Here is a 9,373-nt window from a genome sequence, read left to right as displayed (position 1 = left end):
CAAAATTCCTGACCGACAACCATGAGCAAAATCAAATGGTTGTTTAAAAACCAATAGCTGTTTTTTTAAATTATTGCTTAAAATCAAATGGTTGGAGGCACCTGGCTGGCTCAGCCAGTAGAGCATGTCACTCTTGATCTCGGGGTCATGAGTTCGAGCCCCACGTTGGGTGGTAGAGTTTACTTAAAAAATAAATAAAATGTTTTAAAAAGTCAAATGGTTGTTATAAGCCACTAAGTTTTGGGGTGGCTTGTTATGTAACGATAAGTAAGTGGAGAAAGTAACAGACCCTCAGGAAAAGATGGCAGTGGATTTGGGGGTAAGACCATGATGTTCTATGGGGACAGAGTGGCCAGGGGCACCCGTAGCAAAACCTGCACTCCTGGGATAAACTCCATGTGGTCATGATGTATAGCCTTTTTCTATCTATAGGATTTGATCTGCTAAAATATGACTTAGAATATTTTACATCTAGTTCCTAGGAGATATGGATCTGTAGTTTTGTTTTCTTGCAATGCCTTCATATTGTTTTAGTATCATGGTGACGCTGGCCTCATAAATTGAGCTGAGAATATTTCCTCCTTTTCAATTTTATGTATAGACATAGACGACCATGTATAGAAGTGCTGTTATTTCTTCCTTAAATATTTTGTGGAATTCACCAACAAACTCATCTGGGTTTGGCATTTTCTTTGGGAGGAAGGTTTCAACTACAATTTCAATTTCTTTAATAAATATAGGGTCATTCAATTTATTTCCTTCAGAATGAGCTTTGGTATTTGTCTTTCAAGTAATCTGATGATCTCTGACTGTTAATCATGGTGTTAGGCACACTTATTATGATTGTCCGGCATCTTGCTCTTTGTTTTCTACTTGTCCCATAAGCTTTTTATTCCCTTTTCTGTCTTTTTTTGGCTTCTTTAGGATTAAATGAATGTTTTTTATGATTCTACTTGATCTCTTTCATTGGCTAATGAGTTACAGCTCTTTGTTTTGTTATGTTAGTGGTTGCTTTAGGGTTTATAGTATTCATCTTTAATTCATCACCATGTCCTTACAAGTGGCATTACACTTCGTGTATGGTATGAGAACTTCGTAATACTACACTTCCATTTTCCCTTCTTTCTTCTATTTATTCTTTATTCAGTTGTTGTCACATATTTTACTTCTACATATGTTTTAAACTCCACGAATTGTTCTGTCACATAGTCTTAGAGCCCAGATGGTCTGATCCAAAGTCCATTCTCGTAATCTACATGGTAACAACAAAACAAGAAAGCAGGGGCGCCTGGGTGGCACAGTCAGCTGAGTGTCTGACTTTTGGTTTCGGCTCAGGTCATGACCTCAGGAGGATGAGATCAAGACCTTTGTCAGGCTCTGTGCTCAGCGTGGAGTCTGCTTGAGATTCTCTCTCTCTCTCTCTCTCTCCTTCTGCCTCTCCCTACATTCACACCTGCTCTCTAAATAAATAAAATCTTTAAAAACAAGAAGAAAACAAACAAAAATTCTCTGCTCAAATTAGCCTTTGACAAGCTTCAGGTAGGAAAGGTTAAGCTGGGGCACCTGGGTGACTCATTTGGTTAAGCGTCTGCCTTCAGCTCATGTCACGATCCCAGGGTCCTGGGATCGAGCCCCACATTGGGCTCCCTGCTCAGCGGGAGCCTGCTTCTCCCTCTCCCTCTGCTGCTCCCCCTGCTTGTGCTCTCTTGTTCTCTCTCTGTCAAGTAAATAAAATCTTAAAAAAAAAAAGGAAAGGTTATGCTGGAAAATGTGAAATGCCTGCCTAAAATGCAACACAATCAGGAAATTCAACTGCATGTTAGTATAGATTCTTCATGGTTTCAACAATGCATGTTCATTTAAGCCTCAAAAAGTTCTCAAAAAGCTGCTGGGATAAAATTGGTAAATTTACAGGGTGATGTTACTATAAACTATTTTTTTTCATGTAGAAAGTAAAAACGCCTAATGTAACACACGGCTTTGTGCTCTGTAATGAATCATAATTGCTTACATATATGGTGCTTACAGTTTGCTGGGCACCATTCTGAGTGCTGTTCGTATATTCATTTATTTAACCTTACCTCACTGTTAAGTAGTCCATTTACAACAGGGCAGTGGGAATTGCTATATGTGGCAATTCAGGAAATGTTTAACTCAAGAGTGCACTCAATTTTAAGGATGGTGTGCATCCTGGTATATAACTTTGCTACGTTAGTTAGATCAAGATTTACCAAAAAGGATTCAGTTTCCATCCCACGTGAACACTAAATTTCTTTCCCTCCTTAAAAAGAAAAACGCTTTGTGTTTTATTATTTCAACAAGTTCTCAATCTTACTGTTTCAACTAGTCCCGATAAATTTTAGTTGTTACTTTTCATATCATTTTTATGATGTGGCATCAGACCCTCAAACAAATACTGACAGGAGCAGGGCTGGAATTTGTGGCATACTCCATTGTTTGTATAATCTACACCCCCTAAGAGATGAATAAATCATACATTCTTGTGTAGCAGGGTAGAAGGAGTTCCCATGAGCTCCAGCAAAGGAACTGTGCACACATCTGTGGAATGTCAGAGCCCTGATTCAGGAGGTGAAGACCAATTGAGGTACGAGTCCCGAGGACGTGCGGACCCGAGGACGTTTCTCCCTCCCCTCATAGGCAGGATGCTGTAAGCTACACCAGGGCTCCCAGACAAAGTCTTAAGGAAGAGAAGGGATGAAGTCTGAACACAAAAACAAAACCAGGAACATTTGGGCCAACTCAGGTGGGGAGTCGAATATTGAGTAAATACTTATTAAAAATAAGTAAAACATGTAGAATTATAAGTAGTGATACATGCTAAGGAGACAACATAGAGCAGCCGAGGGAGATGGGAATGGTTGGCTATGAGAACAGGGTTTCAGGGAAGGCGCAACAGAGAAGGGGATGTTTGAGGAGAACCTGGAGGAGGTGGAGAAGCGTGCCACGCAGCCTCTCCATCAGACTATTCCAGGAGGCAGCGATACGGGGCCCAGGCTGTTGGGGACTAAGGAAGCCAGTGAGGAAGGAGGGACAGGGAGGTTCGTAGGAGCAGAGGGTCCCTGGAGAGCAGATCATGTGGAATCTGTGAACCCCTGGAGAGATGTTTGCTTTTTCTGCAGATGGGGACTGTTGCAGAGGAAGTTGGTGGGTGTCATCCTGGCTCTCATCTCATTGTGCTAATTCAGCTTTGAGTTAATGGAGGCCGGGACCGTGGTAGAGGTCGTAAAAATTGATTTGTTGGAAGCTGTATTCTGAAGATAGAGCCAACATGTCTTCTGATGGATTTGACGTAGGAGAAAATGAGGAGTCAGGGATGACCTAGAAGTCTCTGGCCCAAGTGATGCTTGCAGAGATGGGAAGGACTAGAAGGAGTGGGCCGGGGGAAAAGGGCAGCTGCTGTGTTTAGGGCAGCTTAAGTTGGATGTGCCCCTGATAAATTCGAGTGGAAATGTTGAGTGTGTCATTGGGCCTATGACAGCGGTGTTTAGGGGAGGGACCTAGCTGAGATGCTCAGTCTACAGTGGGCATTTACAGACACAAGACTGCCTGCCATCCCCCAGGGAATGAGATGTCCCGACATTTAGAAGTTAGGGAGAGGAGAAGAAACAGAAAAGGAGGTGAAAACAGAGTGGCCAGCATGGTCGGAAGGAAACCAGGGGATGTTTAGGAAGCCAACTGAGAAAGGGTTCCCAAAAGGTGAAGGTCAAAGGCTACTGATAAACAAGATTAGGACTTATAATTGACTGCTGAAATCAGAACCACGGAAACCACGGAAGACCCTGTCACGGGGAGCCTTTGTGGAGAGGTCGTGGTGAAATCCTGCTAGAGGTGATTTCCAGGTCAGAGGAAACGGTAGAGTGAGGACATCTGAAAATTCTCTGCTCCATAAAGACAATGAGAAAACTGGCAAAATTCTCAGAGTCAACTTTCTAAGAACGCTGGAAGCTAACCAAAGGCTTGTGGCAAACCCTAAACGTAGGAAGCACTTCTGCAAGACAAGCAGCCAAGCCTCAGTCAGAGCAGAAAGACACTGGAGTAGAACAGGAGCTTTGTGGAGCCTTCATTGATCCCTTTTCTCGTGTCCCGCCCTCCGCCTTGCAAAGTCTCACCCCCTCGCAGCCTGACAGCCACCAGGGAGGGCACAGAGCTGGGGGAACTTCTCCAGGCGCCCCCGGCCCAGAGACGCGCGTCCGGGGCCCCCTGGGAGACCCACGTGCGGGGCTGTCTTTGTGTGGCTGACCCGGAGCTCCTCCGGCGAGAAGAGAGGTGTGTTGAGAAGGTGTCGCAGTCACTGTCCCGATCCACAGGTGCACGGAGCTGCGGCAAACGACAGGCCGATGAGAAAGCTTGGGCGGCCGAGCTGGAGAAGGCGCCGGCCACAGGGGCTTGGCAAAGCTCCAAGCTTGCTTTGATTGTCCTGTGACTTCCTTTTCTAGCTGAACACGTCTTCAGGCGTGTCTGTCCGTGCATTCGGCTCTCCCTCACCGTCCTGCACCGCAGTGCGGTGTCCTGAGAGAGACGCATAGATCGATATGCGTGTCCCCCCAATATCGCTGTTAACATAGCACTCGTGCTCTGTGTTACAAGTTCATGTGCTCCGTAGGGGTGCGTCCACTTAGACTTACCGCTGTTGGTCGACATTGAGGTGATTTCTGATGTTTTTGCTGTGGGAACTGATAGTGTGTGTGGTAGCGTCCGCTCTGCGAAGGTGGATCCCGAAGAGCACGCCTCCGTTCCTGTGTCCTCACGCGGTCCCCTCCCGCCCGGGGTCTGGGCTGACACTCTGGAACCAACACAACCCGGGCGGGGGGCTCAGCCTGAGCGAGGCCGGCCGCCTCCGCCTCTGTGGTCTTCAGAGCTGGCCGCCATGTGGGAAGCCCAAAGCCCTTCTGAAGGGCGAGGCCACGGGCCGCGGCCACGGGGAAGCCCCTGGCCCACACTTTGCCCGGAGCTGGCGGCCACCGGGAGGAGCACCGACGGGCCGGACGTGAGCGGGAAGAAGGCACTTTGGGTGTTTTTACCTAGTGGAGCCTCTGAGTTCCGCGGCCCGGGGGGAACCACGCAGCTGAGCCCGGTCAGCCCACGGGAGCCCGAGGGGTGGCGCGCACTGCGGTGTTACACGACTGCGCGCAGCCACGGGGAAGGAAGGCTCCGTGGTAATCGGTACGACCCCCTCCCCGTCTCTCTGTACACGGAGAACCGAGGGGCTACATTTCAGTAAACCCTGCTGAGTTAGCTCCTCCCCGGAATGACCGAGCACCACTTGGCCGCCCCACCCACAAGGACTGGGGGTCCCCTCGTCCTTTAGAGCGCTTGCCGGATCAAAAATGGGATTTCATTTCATCTTGCATTTCCCTGATTACGAGTCAAGTATTTGCTTTTCTGTGTTTACTGGCCCTTTGGGTTGACTTTCCTGTTAGCTGGCTGTAGGAAGAGAGACCAACAGGATGTTTTCTGGGTTTCGGGGTGCTTCCCTCCCGGTTTCCCTGCTGGGGCTGCTTTCTGCCGCAAGCCCCCAGCGTGTCCCCGTACTGCTGGCCTCGGTTTGCAATTCCCCGCCGCCGACAGACAGCCGCGAGGTACTTACCGCCCCCGCCCGGCATGTCTACACCGGCTCCGTGTCATAGACTCAGGCTGACGTCCCCGATGCCCCCCGAAGTCTCAGTGGAAGAGGAGAACGGCTGCGTGCAGCCCACGCCCCCTCATCCCGGGATGACGACAGCGCAGACATCATGCACATCATCCTGCTACTGGTCTTCCGGCCCAACGCCCCCTCCGCTGACGTCTGAGGACTGAGGCCCACCTCAACTTCTCAGGAACGAGGCTGGCCTCATGCATGTCTCTGCAAGATCTGTGAGCCCTGTGGGAGGGGCTGCAGAGCCTAGAAGGCCCACCTGGCACCTGCATGCCGGCCTTCTCACCGACAGCTGGAAGATCAGGTCTTTCCCGGAAGCTCTGGCTCTCGCTCAGATGCGAGTCCTCAGGGTGAATCCAGTCATGGGATGCATGGGATGCCCCCACCCCCAGAGCGGGAGCGTCCACGTGGACACGGCGGTCATGGGGCCCGCACTCGCTCCCTCCTGGGTACAAAGGCACTGAGGTCTTCCTGTAGCACAAGGATCCGTTCCAGGCCCGTCTCCCAGCTTCTGGGCGTTCCTGGGCTCGTGGCAGCATCCCTGCCATCTTCCCTGCGTGTCTTCCCTCCATACCTGTCGGTCTCCGTGCCTCTTGGGAAGGATCCAGTCATGGTGGATTAGGGCCCCTGATGACCTCATCGTAGTATATATGATCTGAAAAGACCCTGTTTTCAAATGAAGTCACATTCACAGGTACTGTGGGTTAGAACTTCCACATATTTTGGGGGGCACAAGGCAACCCATGATGTACATCAAAACCAGCTCACTGTAGGTCACTGTAGGTCTCAGGCTCCCAGAAGTTTGAGCTCATGGAACCGGGACAATCCCCTGTGTATTTGAGAGATGGTGTTACATAGGAGAGGAGCTGTGTATCTAAGCACCAGCCAGTAAGGATGTGGCTGCTGATCCACGGGGGATAGTGAGTCTACATTTGCTTTTAAGCCTGAGAAATAAATAATTTTTAAAGAGGATTTTGGAAGGTATTCTCGGCATGAAACCTTGTTGAACAAAAACCTTTGTAATATTAGTACTTTCATCCAATCGTCCTATTGTAGTAACCATGGTGATATAAATACATGTTGGTTTTATTGACTTTCCATTTCGAAAAAGAAGGAACTATTATTTTTAACTGCCCCGTCAGGGAAAATATTCTGACCATATGTGTGGTATAATGGGAAATTTATATTTGGTCTTTGTCCCAGGTTTCTGGCACAGAGCTCCTAATCCCCTTGGAATCTCTTGAGTGATGAGTATCTTTTGTTTTTCATAGGGAGCCCTTCTCAACCACACCTGAGTTCATGCTAATGAGGTGACTGTGGGAGGGCTCCTGACCAGCTTCGGATGGGGGCTGCTCACCAGAAAGACCAAGCCATGGGTAGGGGGGAAGGGAGAGGGGCCAGAGATGGATCGCCAGTGGCCAATGATTTAATCAATTGTGCCTATGTAATGAAGCCTCCATAAAGACCCTAAATGAAGGGGTCCAGAGAGCTTCCAAGTTGGTGAGCACATGGAGGAGCTGGGGATGGTGCCCCCACCCCCTACCTTGCCCCACACCTCTCTTCCAGTCGGCTGTCCCTGAGCTGTATCCTTTATAGTAAACCAGAAGTGGTCAGTAAAGTACTTTCCTGAGTTCTGAGGACCGTTCTAGCAGAGTATCAGAACTGAGGAGCCAAGTGGAACAGAAGTGTGGGACAGGGACAGAACCAGGGCACCGGGAGCTGGGACGGGCACCTGACGTGAGGCTGTGTGGTGGGACCGAGCCCGTGACCTGTGGGGTCTGGTGCTAACTGCGTGTGCTCAGTGTCAGAATAGAGTTACGTTGAGGGACCCCCAGTTGCTCTTTGGAAAACTGGTGTCGGAAAACACGCCATGTACTTCCTGTCAGGAGAGGAAAACACCTCTCCACGAAAACCTCTAGGGAGATGAGAGCTTCAGCTGGTGGCAGACCCCCTCAGGATGCCCACTTGCCACCTGGGAGTCATCTTTGTTCAAAATGCTGACCCACAGAGAAAGGTATTTCCTGTCAGGGTCTTTCTGCTGCCCCCATTTCCTGACATAAAGATTGGAAATTTAGGATAAAGTTTCTTTGTTATCACGATCGTGCTCAAGCTGTGTGAGCTTTGGAAGTTTGCAGTTCTTGGTGAAAACTGGGGTTTTGGTTTCATCAGCTCCAAGTCTGAATTTTGGGGAACAAGAAAGCATGTTTAAACTGTACGTAGACATACATGGTTTGAGATAAAATTTATTTCACAAAACCACCGTACTTTTGGACGGATGTTTAATTTTAGGATAAGCCTATAAAGAATTCTCTCAGTCGTGTAAGTGTGAAGTGGAGAACCTGCCGGCATCATGCTGTAGAGCTCTACTCCACGCTAGAGAAAGGCAGTGGGCTGGTAAGTGGAAGAAGGTACTGTATTTGTCCTAAATCAGCGCTGAGCACAGCCTTTTCTGCTCTTCTCCCTCCTGCCCTTCCACATTCGCCGCTACCGCCTCTCGCCTCTCGGGCGCTGGTGGGCTGACACCAGCTGTCAGGGCAGCGGCAGATCGGTAGGGAGAACAGACCTAGGTCAAGTACGTCTGCAGCACTGGGCACGATTATACCCATGACGCGTGCCTCCAGGTGGGGTTCCAGGCACACTGTACATGCAGCCTTGACCCGTCGTGGGGTGATGGTGATCGAGGAGGGGTCCCTGAGGAAGGGACAGCCAAAGCGGAGGAGTGAGAGACACCTCGGTGAAGGAAGATCAGGAGGAGCACGTTCCGGGCAGGAAGAGCAGCTTGGGACAGGCCCCATGTGGGAGGGAGCTTGGTGCTCTTTGGGGCTTTGAGGAAACGAAAGACCCCAATGGCTGGAATGTCAGAGCAGGGGCAGCAGGGAGCAGAATGAGGTTGGGCATTTGTGGGGGGCAGATCCTTATGTAATGTAAAGGCGTCAGACTTTGACTCAGAGTGCTGGCAGGCCATTGGGGAGCAACGGAGTTCCACCTGGGCTTGGAAGAGCTTTCTGGGGTGCCTGGGTGGCTCAATCAGTTGAGGGTCTGACTCTTAATCTCAGCTCAGGTCCTGATCTCAGAGTCGTGAGTTCAAGCCCCTTGTTGGGCTCCATGCTGGGTGTGGACCCTACTTAAGAAAGAAAAAAATGGGGGCACCTGGGTGGCTCAGTCGGTTAAGCATCTGCTGGGATCATGCTCTGGTCATGATCCCAGGGTCCTGGGATCGAGCCCCGCATCAGGCTCTGCTCCACGGGAAGCCTGCTTCTCCCTCTCCCACTACCCCTGCTTGTGTTTCCTCTCTTGCTCTCTGTCAAATAAATAAATAAAATCTTAAAAAAAAAAAAAGAAAGAAAGAAAGGATCTTTTATGTAGGTGTGGGGAGCCCGTTGGAGCTGGGTGATGGAGGAAGTGGGGAGACTGGGACAGAGGCTCTTAACTAGGCAAGAGATGATCTTTTCTTGAGTTAGGGTGAGGGCACTGGGGACAAAGGACAGTAGGCAGAAGCATCCAGGCAGTAAAACCAACAGGACATGGCAAGGGGGTGGACGAGAGAGACGAGGGGCCAACGGCGGGGCCTCCGTGTGTGTCTCAGGGAGCATGGATGGCAGTACCGTTGGGTGAGGGAGGGAATTTGGGGAAAAGATTAGGTTTCAGGCCAGGTTCAGGGTGGCGGGGAGTGTAGATCAGGAGTGGATAATTTGAGTCTGAGGTGCCAGTGGGACA

Source organism: Halichoerus grypus, chromosome 14, assembly GCF_964656455.1.
Source record: "Halichoerus grypus chromosome 14, mHalGry1.hap1.1, whole genome shotgun sequence".
NCBI classification, from domain to species: domain Eukaryota; kingdom Metazoa; phylum Chordata; class Mammalia; order Carnivora; family Phocidae; genus Halichoerus; species Halichoerus grypus.
Note: the sequence above shows the minus strand (reverse complement) of the source record.